This window comes from Cervus canadensis, chromosome 28 (assembly GCF_019320065.1).
Source record: "Cervus canadensis isolate Bull #8, Minnesota chromosome 28, ASM1932006v1, whole genome shotgun sequence".
Lineage (NCBI taxonomy): Eukaryota > Metazoa > Chordata > Mammalia > Artiodactyla > Cervidae > Cervus > Cervus canadensis.
Window position 1 is genome coordinate 26,143,395 of NC_057413.1, and position 15,057 is coordinate 26,158,451.

General features: G+C 39.7%; 2 protein-coding genes across 3 annotated transcripts in view; both read right to left on the minus strand.

The window, feature by feature from the left end:
• Window positions 1-15,057, minus strand: part of LOC122429360 (boLa class II histocompatibility antigen, DQB*0101 beta chain) — a 174,375-nt gene that overhangs the window by 25,282 nt on the left and 134,036 nt on the right. The gene's annotated exons all lie outside the window — the stretch shown is intronic.
• Window positions 1-15,057, minus strand: part of LOC122429363 (boLa class II histocompatibility antigen, DQB*0101 beta chain-like) — a 61,335-nt gene that overhangs the window by 25,282 nt on the left and 20,996 nt on the right. The window lies entirely within an intron of this gene.

Below are 15,057 nucleotides of genomic sequence, written 5' to 3' on the forward strand. Positions count from 1 at the left end.
GAGAAGCCACCACCAGGAGAAGCCCGCAAGCAGGAATGAAGACCCAGTGCAGCCAGTAAATTAATTGATTTCAGTTCAGTTCAGTCACTCAGTCATGTCCGACTCTTTGTGACCCCATAGACTGCAGCATGCCAGGCCTCCCTGTCCATCACCAACTCCCAGAGTCTACCCAAACCCATGTCCATTGAGTCAGTGATGCCATCCAACCATCTCATCCTCTGTCGTCCCCTTCTCCTCCTGCCCTCAGTCTTTCCCAGCATCAGGGTCTTTTCTTTTTTTTTTTTAGTTATTAATTTTTTTTTCCTTTATTTATTTTTTTTTCCACTGGGTTTTGTCATACATTGATATGAATCAGTCATGGATTTACATGTATTCCCCATCCCGATTCCCCCTCCCACCTCCCTCTCCACCCGATTCCTCTGGGTCTTCCCAGTGCACCAGGCCCGAGCACTTGTCTCATGCATCCCACCTGGGCTGCTGATCTGTTTCACCATAGATAGTATACATGCTGTTCTTTCGAAACATCCCACCCTCACCTTCTCCCACAGAGTTCAAAAGTCTGTTCTGTACTTCTGTGTCTCTTTTTCTGTTTTGCATATAGGGTTGTCATTACCATCTTTCTAAATTCCATATATATGTGTTAGTATGCTGTAATGTTCTTTATCCTTCTGGCTTACTTCACTCTGTATAATGGGCTCCAGTTTCATCCATCTCATTAGAACTGATTCAAATGAATTCTTTTTAACAGCTGAGTAATATTCCATGGTGTATATGTACCACAGCTTCCTTATCCATTCGTCTGCTGATGGGCATCTAGGTTGCTTTCATGTCCTGGCTATTATATAACAGTGCTGCGATGAACATTGGGGTGCACGTGTCTCTTTCAGATCTGGTTTCCTCAGTGTGTATGCCCAGAAGTGGGATTGCTGGGTCATATGGCAGTTCTATTTCCAGTTTTTTAAGAATCTCCACACTGTTTCCATAGCGCGCTGTACTAGTTTGCATTCCCACCAACAGTGTAAGAGGTTCCTTTTCTCCACACCCTCTCCAGCATTTATTGCTTGTAGACTTTTGGATAGCAGCCATCCTGACTGGCGTGGTAATGGTACCTCATTGTGGTTTTGATTTGCATTTCTCTGATAATGAGTGATGTGGAACATCTTTTCATGTGTTTGTTAGCCATCTGTATGTCTTCTTTGGAGAAATGTCTGTTTAGTTCTTTGGCCCATTTTTTGATTGGGTCATTTATTTTTCTGGAATTGAGCTTCAAGAGTTGTTTGTATATTTTTGAGATTAATCCTTTGTCTGTTTCTTCATTTGCTATTATTTTCTCCCAATCTGAGGGCTGTCTTTTCACCTTACTTATAGTTTCCTTTGTTGTGCAAAAGCTTTTAAGTTTCGCTCTTTGCATCAGGAGGCCAAAGTATTGGAGTTTCAGCTTCAGCATCAGTCCTTCCAATGAACACCCAGAACTGACCTCCTTTATGATGGACTGGCTGGATCTCCTTGCAGTCCAAGGGGCTCTCAAGAGTCTTCTCCAATACCACAGTTCAAAAGCATCAATTCTTCTGCACTCAGCTTTTTTTATAGTCCAACTTTCACATCCATACATGACCACTGGAACAACCATAGCCTTGACTAGATGGACCTTTGTTGACAAAGTAACGTCTCTGCTTTTTAATATGCTGTCTAGGTTGGTCATAACTTTCCTTCCAAGGAGTAAGCATCTTTTAATTTCATGGCTGCAATCCCCATCTGCAGTGATTAATTAATTTAAAAAATTTATTTAAAAAGAAAAAAGTATCCATTAATGACGGCAAATGCTGCAGTCCATGGGATTGCAAAGAGTTGGACACAACTGAGTTACTAAACAGCAACAATAATGAGGGCAAAAGTCATACATTTAACAAGGAGTCATTAGTGAAAATATTACAAAACTTTTCTGAGACCACAAAAGAAGATGAATAAGCAGGGGAGAATATGCTGTTCTGAGAAAGGAATATAACACATAGATTTAATGATGTTTCCATCAAAAGCTACATGGGATATTGCGTTTTTAAAAATCAATATTAAAAAGTAGCTATTTATACAAGGTTGTTACTCTATTGAGCAATTTTTAATAAAATCATTAGCTTCTTCTCTACTATATTGCTTAATTTTCAAAACTGCTGTTTTCTTTTTTGTATTATTTTGTTTTTCTTATATGGAGGTAATTAACTCCATTATCTCTGATAGCCATATTAGTAATTATAGTTTGGGCCCAAAGAAATAAATCCTAGAGACAGATTCAAATTACCAGAGGGAAAGAAAAGACATCCAGAGTGGCTTTGCAGCCTTGTCTTGCTCAGTTCAAGTCCCACCCCACCACCACCTCTTGCCCACAAAGAGAGTATAAGCTAAAGCTGACAAATAACATTTGCAGTAATTGTGTTTAAGTGGAACAGCAATGTGGCATTGAACATGTTCTCTCCAGCCAATGAGGGTCAAGCGTAGGGCAACATCGCTTGTCTCTGGAAAACGAAGTTATCCAGAGAACTCACAGTAATAGAGCTACAGTGTACAGAAAAAGTTTCTGTCTTCACAATAACAACACAATATAATATGTGAGAAGCAAAGAATGTAACAGAACTTTACTAATGTATTTAATGTAACATGAAGAGCTGAAGAGATACAATATAAATCAAATGCCACATGAAATTGTAAAATTAACAATGTGATTCTAAAAGTCAGTAGGCATGATAACTAGGTAAGACCAATGAACACTATTAACTTCACCATTTGGGTTGTAATTACTCTCTTCTCAACTACACTAATTTTCAAAAATGTTTCCTTTTTAAGCATGCATTCTCTTTTCTTAAGAAGATAATAAACATTGTCTCAAATCTTTCTGTATTTTGAGAGGATGAAATTTTTCCTAAAGTCAGTAGTTGGAAGGGACACACAAGTATGAACTAACTCTCCAGCCCTACACGATAAAACAAAGGCAGATGGGACTTCATGGTGTCTGCATTTATCATGGAAGTAAGCTGGACACTTGAGCAGTGAATTTCACCTGCGTTCTGACTATAAACTGACAATCTCTTGTCACTTCACAGCCAACCAGTAATGTCAGTGGTATATGCAAGGTATTTGAGAAATACAAGGCTGGAATGAAAGACTTCTCAAAACGTCTATGCTTGCGACTTCCCTGATGGTTCAGTGGTAAATACTCCACCTTGCAATTCAGGGGACATGGGTTCGATCAATGGCAGGAAAATTAAGATCCCTCATGCCACGAAGCAGCTAAGCCCATGAACCACAACTACTGAGTCCATGCCCTCCACAACCCTTGTGCCACAACCAGAGAGTCCATGCATCACAACAAAATATCACACATGAAGCAGTGAAGATCCCATGTGCCGCAACTAAGACCCCCACACAGTCTAATACATAAATACGTTTTTCTAAGTCTATGATTGCCTCATATGCTTGCAGCCTGGAGGAGGGACCTTCACAAACATATTTACCCTTTCCATACCAGATGCTCAGGCTGTCACCTTCAAAAACTTGTCTCATCAGTCTCTAAAACTCCATTGCTGGGGTGTTGTTTTATTTTTTAAGAATTTTTTATGTGGACCATTTTTGTAAAAATCTTTATTAAATTTATTACTATATTGTTTTATGTTTTGGTTTTTTGGCCATGAGGCATGTAGGATCTTAGCTCCCCGACAAGGGATCGAACCCATACTTCCTGTATTGGAAAGTGAAGTCTTAACCACTGGACCACCAGGAAAGTCCCACTAAGATATTTTAAAGAAGTAAACTTTTCCAGGCTTATGACAGCTTGTATTCAGTTTTCTAAAGGACCAAGAATCTCTCCTTTTCAGCCACAAAGATCTGAATGGTTCTAAGATGCTCTTTTTATTCACTATGGTAAACCATGGGGTGGGGAGTGAGAAAACCAATTTCCATATTATAGAAGAGTAGTTGCAGCATCATCTTTTTAATGTGATTGTGGCACTAAGGACACTGACTCATTGCCAATTGGGCCATTCACCATGTCCTAAAAGCTCATGACTTACAGGTCACATGACCTTCTAGACTCAGAAAGAAGAAAACCAAGTTGGCAAGAGTAGGAGAAGGAAAACTGTACTTGATAGACATGGTTAGTTGAATCTGGGCTCTAGACTTGTGCATGTCTCTTGTCCAGACTTTGCCCACTTAACAAAAACTAGATCTACAGATCCTAAATCACAGCCTCTATGTTTAAGTATCTAGATGACTCTACAAGTAAAGTTCACTTGACAAATATCTCAAAAATATCACAGACATCATTTTCACAGGCTACTAATATTCTGTTTTGAACTTCAATAGCTTGACTAACACCCTTCCCACCCACTCATCCCATTCACCCATCCCCAACCCACTCTGGTTGCCATCAGTCTCCCAATAAAGAATCAAAGTTCACCTGAACTCCGGCCACACCCTCAGTTCAGTCATTTCAGTTCAGTCACTCAGTCATGTCTGACTCTTTGCGACCCCATGAATCGCAGCACGCAGCACTCCCTGTTCATCATAAACTCCCAGAGTTTACACAAACCCATGTCCATCGAGTCGGTGATGCCATACAGCCATCTCATCCTCTGTTGTCCCCTTCTCCTCCTGCCCCCAATCCCTCCCAGCATCTGGATCTTTTCCAATGAGTCAACTCTTTGCATGAGGTGGCCAAAGTATTGGAGTTTCAACTTCAGCATCAGTCCTTCCAATGAACACCCAGGACTGATCTCCTTTAGGATGGACTGGTTGGATCTCCTTGCAGTCCAAGGGACTCTTAAGAGTCTTCTCCAATACTACAGTTCAAAAGCATCAATTTTTTTGGCACTCAGCTTTCTTCACAATCCAACTCTCACATCCATAAATGACTACCAGAAAAACCATAGCCTTGACCAAATGGACCTTTGTTGGCAAAGTAATGTCTCTGTTTTTTAATATGCTATCTAGGTTGGTCATAACTTTCCTTCCAAGGAGTAAGCATCTTTTAATTTCATGGCTGCAATCACCATCTGCAGTGATTTTGGAGCCCAAAAAAATAAAGTCTGACACTATTTCCACTGTTTCCCCATCTATTTCCCATGAAGTGATGGGACCAGATGCCATGATCTTAGTTTTCTGAATGTTGAGCTAAGCCAACTTTTTCACTCTTCTCTTTCACTTTCATCAAGAGGCTTTTTAGTTCCTCTTCACTTTCTGCCATAAGGGTGGTGTCATCTGCGTATCTGAGGTTATTGATATTTCTCCCGGCAATCTTGATTCCAGCATTGCTCATGATGAACTCTGCATATAAGTTAAGAAGCAGGGTGACAATATACAGCCTTGATGTACTCCTTTTCCTATTTGGAACCAATCTTTTGTTCCATGTCCAGTTCTAACTGTTGCTTCCTGACCTGCATATAGGTTTCTCAAGAAGAAGGTCAGGTGGTCTGGTATGCCCATCCCTTTCAGAATTTTCCACAGTTTACTGTGATCCACACAGTCAAAGGCTTTGGCATAGTCAATAAAGCAGAAATAGATGTTTTTCTGGAAGTTTCTTGCTTTTTCAATGATCCAGCGGATGCTGGCAATTTGATCTCTGCCACACCCTAGGTGTTGTGAAATGCAAGGCATCTCTTAATAGTCCAGACTGACTCATTCATATATATTGGATACAGATTCCTCAACTCTTAGACTGATCCAGACCCATGTACATTATTGACCAGAGACTGTATTTTGTACTTATTTCTTCTACTAATCAACTAAACCAGAGAATCTCTGTTACTCATTATGAGGGGAAACTTGAAGTAGTAAACAGTTTTGAGGCAATGAAGTGTTGGATAAAAGAAGCTTACTATGCCTTGAATATCAAATTGTTGTTCAGTCACTAAGACATGTCTGACTCTTTGTGACACCACGGACTGCAACATGCTAGGCTGTCCTCCACTATCTTCCGGAGTTTGCTCAAATTCACGTCCATTGAGTTGGTGATGCTATCCAACCCTCTCATCCTCTGCCACCCTCTTCTCCTTTTGCCTTCAGTCTTTCCCAGCATCAGGGTCTTTTTCAATGAGTCTGCTCTTCGTATCAGGTAGCCAAAGTATTGAAGCTTCAGGTTCAGTCTTTCCAATATTCAGGGTTGACTTCCTTTAGGACTGACTGATTATCACTACACAAACTAGAACTATCATCGCCAAGCCACCACCAGTATATCCCTCCATGAATCTGCTCTTAAGGAAAATGAAATATAGGAGCATCCTGGAGTTTCCACTATCCAAAGGACATTCACCCTGTGATGCCCAGATGCACCCTAGATCAATTAATTCAAAATCTATGAGAAAGGTCTCCAGATGATGCAAGGATACAGCCAACTCGGGGGCTAGTACTAGTATAGAGCAGTGATTCTCAAGGCAGTCCCCTCCACTCTCTGCCAAGAGGATATTTGACAATGCTGGAGGCATTTTTGGTTTTGACAACATCTAAAGATCTGGCTTGCTCTAGGGGATGCTGCTAAACTTTCTATGATGCACAAGACAGCCTCCTAACAACAAAGAATTATACTGTGCCTAGTGTGAGTAGTTTTAATAAAATAAATGTTTAAAACTAAATTTTAATTAAATAAAATAGAGCAGAGGTCAAGAAATCCCTTTGCAGAGCCTTGCCCTTGGAAGAGAGATCTGCAGACTTTGGGAGATTGTTGGAAAAGTCAAATCTCAAGACCCATCCAGACCTAGTGAATAAGAATCCGTACTTGAACAATATCCCCAAATGATTTGGATGTACAATAAAGTTCTAGAAACCCTGCTTCATAGCAGTGGTCTCAAACAGAGCTGCACATAAAAATCATCTGATGCTCAACCTCCTTCCTAGCAAGTTAAATGAGAATATATGAGGGTAGAGATCAAGCATATTTTAAAATCTCCCAAGTAATTCTTACACCCAGCTGGCTGAGAACCTCTGCACTAAAGCTTTACAATCAGTCTACTTTACAATCAGTCACAGTCAGATGGGAGGAAAGACTCCTGAGCTACAGATTTTGGGATCCAAGTAAGCACATTAGGAAACACATAAGGTGAGGCATCTGGTGTTAGCGCAGATGCAAAGTCAAAGACAGAACTACAGGAAAGAAAGAAGGAGCAGAACCCTGACCTCAGGCTAAGGTGGCTGACACAGACAGCCTGATCACAAAGTCTGATTCCAAAATACTAAAAATAACACCTCAACAAATCCTCTCCCTAATTCATTTGTTCCAGAAACTCAGAGCAAATAATTATCGGCATTAGTCTGCATGTAAGTCTTCCCGAGTGGTTCAGTTGGTAAAGAATCTGCCTGTAGGGCTTCTCTGGTGGCTCAATGGTAAAGAGTCCAGTTGCCAATGCAGGAGACACAGGTTCGATCCCTGATCCTGAAAGATCCCACATGCTGAGGAGCAACTAAGCCCATGTGTCACAACTACTGAGCCTGTGCTGTGGGGTCCAGTAACCCAACTATTGAGCCCATGTGCTGCAACTACTGAAGCCTGTGGACCCTAGAGCATTTGCTCTTCAACAAAAGAAGTCACTGTAATGAGAAGCTCTTGCACCAAACAACGAAAAGTAGCCCCCGCTCACTGCAACTGAAGAAAAGCCAGTGCTGCAACGAAGATTCAGCACAAAAATAAATAAATAAAATTAAAAAAAAAAAAAAAAGAATCTGCTTGTAATTCAGGAGACACAGGTTGATCTTTGGGTCAGGAAAATCCCCTGGAGGAGGATATAGCAACCCACTCTGGTATTCTTACCTGGAGAATTCCATGGACAGAGGAGCCTGGTGGGCTACAGTCCATGGGGTTGCAAATAGCTGGACATAGCACTTTCACTTTCAAGAAAGGATCATATTGTATGCTACTCTGGGAAAGGGAGGAGGGGGAATACCAATTGCTTGTCTCTGATGACTAAAGGTGTTGAACATTTGTTATTCATCTATTGGCAAGGTACCTAAAGTCTTTTATGAAATATTTCACCTTTTATTATTATTGACATCTTTGTATATTTATTACTGAATTATTGGAATTCTTGAAATAGTTAAATACAGTTTATCAGATATATGATGCAAGTATTTTCCCCTATTATGTAGCTTGCTTTTCAATGGTGTTTCTTAAGAAGTTTTCAACCATTGAATGCAATTAACCAATCTTTTAAAAAATCAATCTTTTTTGGTTAGTGGTTTTGCATTCTAAGTCACTAACCACCCCAGATACAAGGATATTGTCCTGTTTTCTTCTACACACTTCACAGTTTTAGCCAATAAATTCTAGTCACTTTTGAATTAATTTTTGTATACATTAGGAGTCAGGATTCATTTTTCTGTATAGATATTAGCTTATTTAGTACCATATATTGAAAAGATTAGTCTTCCCCTACTAAATTATCAGGTACCTATATTGAACATCAGTTGACAGAATAAAAATAGTTCTATTTCTAGACTGCTGTGTTCCATTTATTGATTTGTCTAAAGTTGACTTAAAACTCAACATTTAGAAAACTAAGATCATGGCATTCAGTCCCATCACTTCATGGCAAATAGATGGAGAAACAATGGAAACAGTGAGAGACTTTATTTTGAGGGGTTCCAAAATCACTGAAGATGGTGACTTCAGTAATGAAATAAAAGATGCTTGCTCTTTGGAAGAAAAGCTATGACCAATCTAGCATATTAAAAAGCATATTAAAAAGCAGAGACATTACTTTGCCAACAGAGATCTGTCTGGTCAAAGCTATGGTTTTTCCTGTAGTTATGAATGGATGTGAGAGTTGGACCATAAAGAAAACTGAGTGCTGAAGAATTGATGCTTTTGAACTGTGGTGTTGGAGAAGACACTTGAGAGTCCCTTGGACTGCAAGGAGATCCAACTAGTCCATCCTAAAGGAAATCAGTCCTGAATATTCATCGGAAGGACTGATGCTGAAGCTGAAACTCCAATCCTTTGGCCACCTGATGCGAAGAACTGACTCATTTGAAAAGACCCTGATGCTGGGAAAGATTGAGGGTGGGAGGAGAAGGTGACAACAGAAGATGAGATGGTTGGATAGCATCACCAACTTAATGGACATGAGTTTGAGTAAGCTCCAGGAGCTAGTGATGGACAAAGAAGCCTGGCATGCAGCAGTCCATGGGGTCACAAAGAGTCAGACATGACTGAGCAATTGAACTGAACTGAATCTTATGCTAATACTAACTTGTCTTTTTTATTGTAATAATATACTTTAATCCAATACATGCAAAATACTATTGTTTCAACATACAAGGAGTTGTTGTTCAGCTGTTAAATCCTGTCCAACTCTTTGCTACCCCATGGACTACAACACACCAGTCTTCCCTGTCCTTCACAATCTTCTGGAGCTTGCTGAAACTCACGTCCATTGAGTCAGTAATTCTATTTAACCATCTCATCCTCTGTCGTCCCCTTCTCCTCCTGCCTTCAATCTTTCCCAGCATCAGGGTCTTCTCCAGTGAGTCAGCTCTTCCATTCAGGTGGCCAAAATATTGGAGCTTCAGCTTCAGCATCAGTCCTTCCAGTGAAAATTCAGGATTGATTTCCTTTGGGATTGACTGGTTTGATCTCCTTGCAGTCCAAGGGACTCTCAAGAGTCTTCTCCAACACCACAGTTCAAAAGCATCAATTCTTCAGCTCTCGGCCTTCTTTATGGTCCATCTCTCACATCCTTAATGACTACTGGAAAAACTATAGATTTGACTATCCAGACCTTTGTCTTTGTCCAGACCTTTGCTGACCTTTGTCAGCAAAGTGATGTCTATGCTTTTTAATACACTAAGTTTGTCATAGCTTTTCTTCCAAGAAGGAAGTGTCTTTTAATTTCATGGCTGCAGTCACTGTGTGCAGTGATTTTGGAGACCAAGAAAAGAAAATCTTTCACAGCTTCCACTTTCTCCCCTTCTATTTGCCATGAAGTGATGGGACTGGATGCCATGATCTTAGATTTTTTGAATGTTGAGTTTTAAGCCAGCTTTTTCACTCTCATCAAGAGGTTCTTTAGTTCCTCTTCATTTTCTGCTATTAGAGTGGTATTATCTGCATATCTGAGGTTGTTGATATTTCTCCTGGCAATCTTGATTCCAGCTTGTAACTCAACTAACCCTGCACTTCGCATTATGTACTCTGCATATAAATTAAATAAGCAGGGAAACAATATATAACTTGCCATATCAGTCAGTTGTTCCATGTCTGGTTCTGATTATTGCTTCTTGACCTGCAAACAGGTTTCTCAGGAGACAGGTAGGGTGGTCTGGTATTCCCATCTCTTCAAGAATTTTCCACAGTTTGTTGTGATCCACACAGTCAAAGGCTTTGGCGTAGTCAATGAAGAAGAAGTAGATGTTTTTCTGGAATTCCCTTGCTTTTCCTGTGATCCAACAGATGTTGGCAATTTGATCTCTGGTTCCTCTGCCTTTTCTAAACCCAGTGAAGCTCTCAGTTCACATACTGTTGAAGTCTGTGCTGTGCTGTATGCTAAGTCACTTCAGTGATGTCCGACTCTTTGTGACCCCATGAACTGTAGCCAGGATTCTCTGTCCATGAGGATTCTCCAGGCAAGAATACTGGAGTGGGTTGCCATTTCCTACTCCAGGGGATTTCTCAACCCAGGAATCAAACTGGCTTCTCTTATGTCTCTTATGTTGGCAGGCGGGTTCTTTACCATTACCAACACCTGGGAAACACTTGTTGAAGCCTAGCTTAAAAGAATTTGAGCAAAAGCTTGCTTGCATGTGAAATGAGTGCAACTGTGTGGCAGTTTGAACATTCTTTGACATTGCCTTCCTTTGGGGTTGAAATGAAAACTGATATTTTCCAGTCCCGTGGCCACTGCTGAGTTTTCCAAATTTGCTAACATATTGAGTGCAGCACTTTAACAACATCAACTTTTAAGATTTGAAATAGCTCAGCTGGAATTCTGTTACCTCAACTAGCTTTGTTCATGGTAATGCTTCCAAAGACCCACTTCACTTCACACTCAAGGTTGTCTGGCCCTAGGTGAATGGCCACACTATCATGGTTATATGGGCCATTAAGACTTTTTTTTTTTTGTATAGTTCTGTGTATTCTTGGCACCTTCTTAATCTCTTCTGCTTCTGTTAGGTTCTTGCCATTTTTGTCCTTTATTGTGCCCATCCTGGCATGAAAATGTCCCTTGATATCTCCAATACTATATAGTGGTTCTCATTTGAGAATACTTTCTATGTTCCAGGCACTGGACTGTGTTTAAAACTTATTATTTGTATATATTTATTTCATTTTATCCATATTAACTATCATGTAATAGTTTTCATCCTTATGATAAAATACCCTAAGGCTATATTTTGAGTCACTTGCCCAAGATGACAGGTAATAAAATCAAAACCATTATTGAATACTTATTCATTTGATTGCAAAGCCCATCTTCTTTTTTACCTTACTACTCTGAACTCTGTTGTTATTGTGACACATTTTTACTGCAAGATAGTATAGGTTGAGATTTTTAGTAAAATTTCACTAATCGTAATAACTAGGGCTGGATCAGGACAAAATAGTTGAAAGTCAGAACTGAAGAATTTCAAAATACACAGCTTCTTAGAGAATGTTATAAATGTTAATTAGAAGTAACATGAGTTCTACCTAAGTAATTTCTTAGAGGGAGACCAAAGATGTAAGTTATAATGACACATTCCATTTACATTGCCAATTTTAGGTATTAAATCCATAGCAGGAAATTTTTAGGAAACTTATTGGACAAAATTAATATTTTCAAGTGCAATTTTTATTTCCACCAATAATTAATGAAAAGGGTGTTTTATTTTCCTCTTAGATAAAGGTGGCAATGGGTTTTTGTCATAGTGGTATACCATTCCTCTATCTGAGTCTAATTCACTAATAATCTTACTTTATGTTAAAATTATGACCTGAAGACAGAAGCAAGTAGAACAAAATTCATTGTGTCATAGCAGAGAAAGAAAATACAGGGTTAAGTTAAAGGCAGAGAGCCCATCTTCTCTTAGTGAGTGACATTGCCTTGCTTGGACTTCCTCTGCATCCCACAGAATGTGAGATCTGAGACTGGTCTTCAACTTCCCACCCAAGATACAATTCTGATCCTGAGGTTTAACGTCCTAACTTCCTAATTTGAGTTGTATTTTTAAACTATAATATTAGTAGGTGAAATTCTGATGGACCATCAAGAAAACTTCTGACCATTTGCTAAATCATAAGTGATTTCTATAAAATATCAAGCAGGTAAGTCTGGATAGAGAAAAAAAAAGAGAAGAGAGGGAGAGAAATATGTTATTTACTGCATAGAAAGGAGGATGCTGTGTGGTAAAAACAGCATATCTCAGGTAGAACCTGAAAATTTCTCCTGATCCATGCATAACAGAAGAGACTAAAAAGAATGATAAAACCACCTATAGGGTCAAATATCTATCCTAATTATGTTAGGACATTGTATTCTGAAGTCATATAGGTGACCCCTCCCTACTCATTGTTTGCCCTTGTCACTTATCAGCTCTGCACTCATCAGTTGTGTGACCTTGGGCAAATACTTCCACTTTTCTGAAATTCAGTGTCCTCCTTGTCAAATGGAGATGATATTAATATTAATGTATTACAAGTAGAGTTAAAAAGTCCTGGGAATTTTTCATTCCAGGTGCAGTATATGTATGTTCCTCACAACAATATAATGAAGTGCTGTTAATGTCTTCAGTCAAAGTCCATCAGAAATACATCCATGGATGAACAAGTTGGTTTTATTGCTCATAAACTCACCATGGAAAATCATAGGGTATCTTCGTGTGATGAATCAAAGAAGCAGAATTTTTTGGAGAGATCTACTAGGAGAATTATTGAAAGGAATTAGTTTACACAATGTGAGGGTGAACTGACTCATGCAAAGAACCGACTCAATGGAAAAGACCCTGATGCTGGGAAAGATTGAAGGCAGGAGGAGAAGGGGACAACAGAGGAAGATATGTTTGGATGGCATCACTGACTTGATGGACATGAGTTTGAGCAAGCTTTGGGAGTTGGCGATGGACAGAGAAGCCTGGCAAGCTGCAGTCCATGGGGCTGCAAAGAGTCGGACATGACTGAGCAACTGAACTGAACTGAAGGTGAACTAGGGAAATGCAAGACCATGAGGTAGGCTATTATCAGGAAAGGCAGGCTGGAATTCTCAGCACAGGCTGGAACTCTCAGCACAGGCTGATGCTGTAGCCCACAGTGGAATCTCTTTTCCCTCAGGGAAATTTAGCTCTGTTCTTGAGACTTTCCAATTTACTGGCCCAGGCTCACCCAGATTATCTAGAATAACCTCTCTTACCTAATGTCAACTGATTATGGAATTTAATCACATGTACAGGATATCTTCAGAACAACACCTAGATAAGTATTTGAGTGAATAACTGAGGACCATAGCCTTGGCAACACATGAAACTGACCCTTAAACTACTATAGGATTTAAGCTTGTGTTGGTGATTTTGAGGATGATTTAAGAAACAATGACTTTGTTCTCAACTAAATTCTGTCAAGAATTATAATAGGTAGTGGAGTGGGATAATTCTATAATCAGGCATCTAAGTAACTCTTACCTAGAAGGTAGTGAGGCTAAAGCTGTAATTAGTAAAGAAGCAGAGGTCATTCATACTATCTAGGACAGAAGTATGCTTGGTGATTTTCATGATTTGGACACTGTTCATGTTTTGTCTGTGTTGAGACATGATTTCTGAGTGGCCTTGTTTTCTGTTTTGATCCATCCTGGTCACAGAATGGCTGTCTGATGCTGTTGTACAACACTACTTATGTTCAACAAGAAAACACCAAAACCTAGTTGTGAGTAGCAGGCCAGCCCCTGGCAACAACAAGGCCTAATTACAAGCAGCTCTAGACACCAGGGCTTTTTCTGCCTCACTCTTCTTTATAGTCTTTGTCACTGTGAGTTAAGACAGTGCTGAGAAACTGAGGAACATCTAACAGGGACAGGGTGATTGATTCCAAATGGAACCCCCATTAACCTGTGGCTTCCATAACACACACACAAACATCAATTATTTTGAAAAAATAAGTTTCCCCCTCTAAAAATTGTTTTTGACTTTAGTTCGGTCATTAGTCTCTCACAAATATCTGGAGTTTTAACGTGGCAGGATAAATAATACTAAAATATAGAGTAAAGGATAAAAACTAATTTTCTAAGTCAGGACAATTCCCTGAATTCTACCCTCAATATTTGAGTTGACATATTTAATTATACAGCAAGTCAACCAGAATGTCCTTTAATGTAATCAATGATCCCCAAATTCCTTTAAATATAGGTAGGTTCACCAAAACTTAGAACATAAAGAACACTCAAGGCAGGCGAAAAATTCAAATGAAGGATCATGCAGTTACTTTAGGCAGCACTATATGACCTTATGAGTCTTTTTATTCCCCTGAGTGCAAATACTGGAGCTTTTGAGAGCATGAGAATAATTTACTCAACTGGATTTCTACAGGTAGAAAAGGCAAAGGTATTCCTTGGCTACCACTTGGCAGAAATCACTTGGATCAACTCAGTATTTAGAGAATTCCATATGCACTATAGAAACAAACAGAAAGACAGTTAACCTACATACAGAGTCAATGGAAAGGGGAGGGAATGGGACCTGCCAGGGAGGGGTACCAACTCAGGGAAGATTTTTTGGAAACTGTAGCCCAGAATATCCTGTTGGACATCAAATTAGCTGTATCTTCATCTACCCATGCGATTCATGGGGTCGCAAAGAGTCGGACACGACTGAGCAACAGAACTGAACTGAACTCATCTATCCATGAGGCTGCTCAGAAATCCCCACCCCTCATCACCAGCAGGCATACACACATATATGAGAAGACTCTGATTTAATACTCTCCCTCCTTTCATAGAAAAATCCCTCAAGTCCACTCTGACCAGAGCCTGCACCGGAACTTGGGGATTTCCCAGTCCCTTCCAAGCCTCTTAGTACAAAGTCTTCACTTGGCAACTGAGGTGTCATCATAGAGAATTT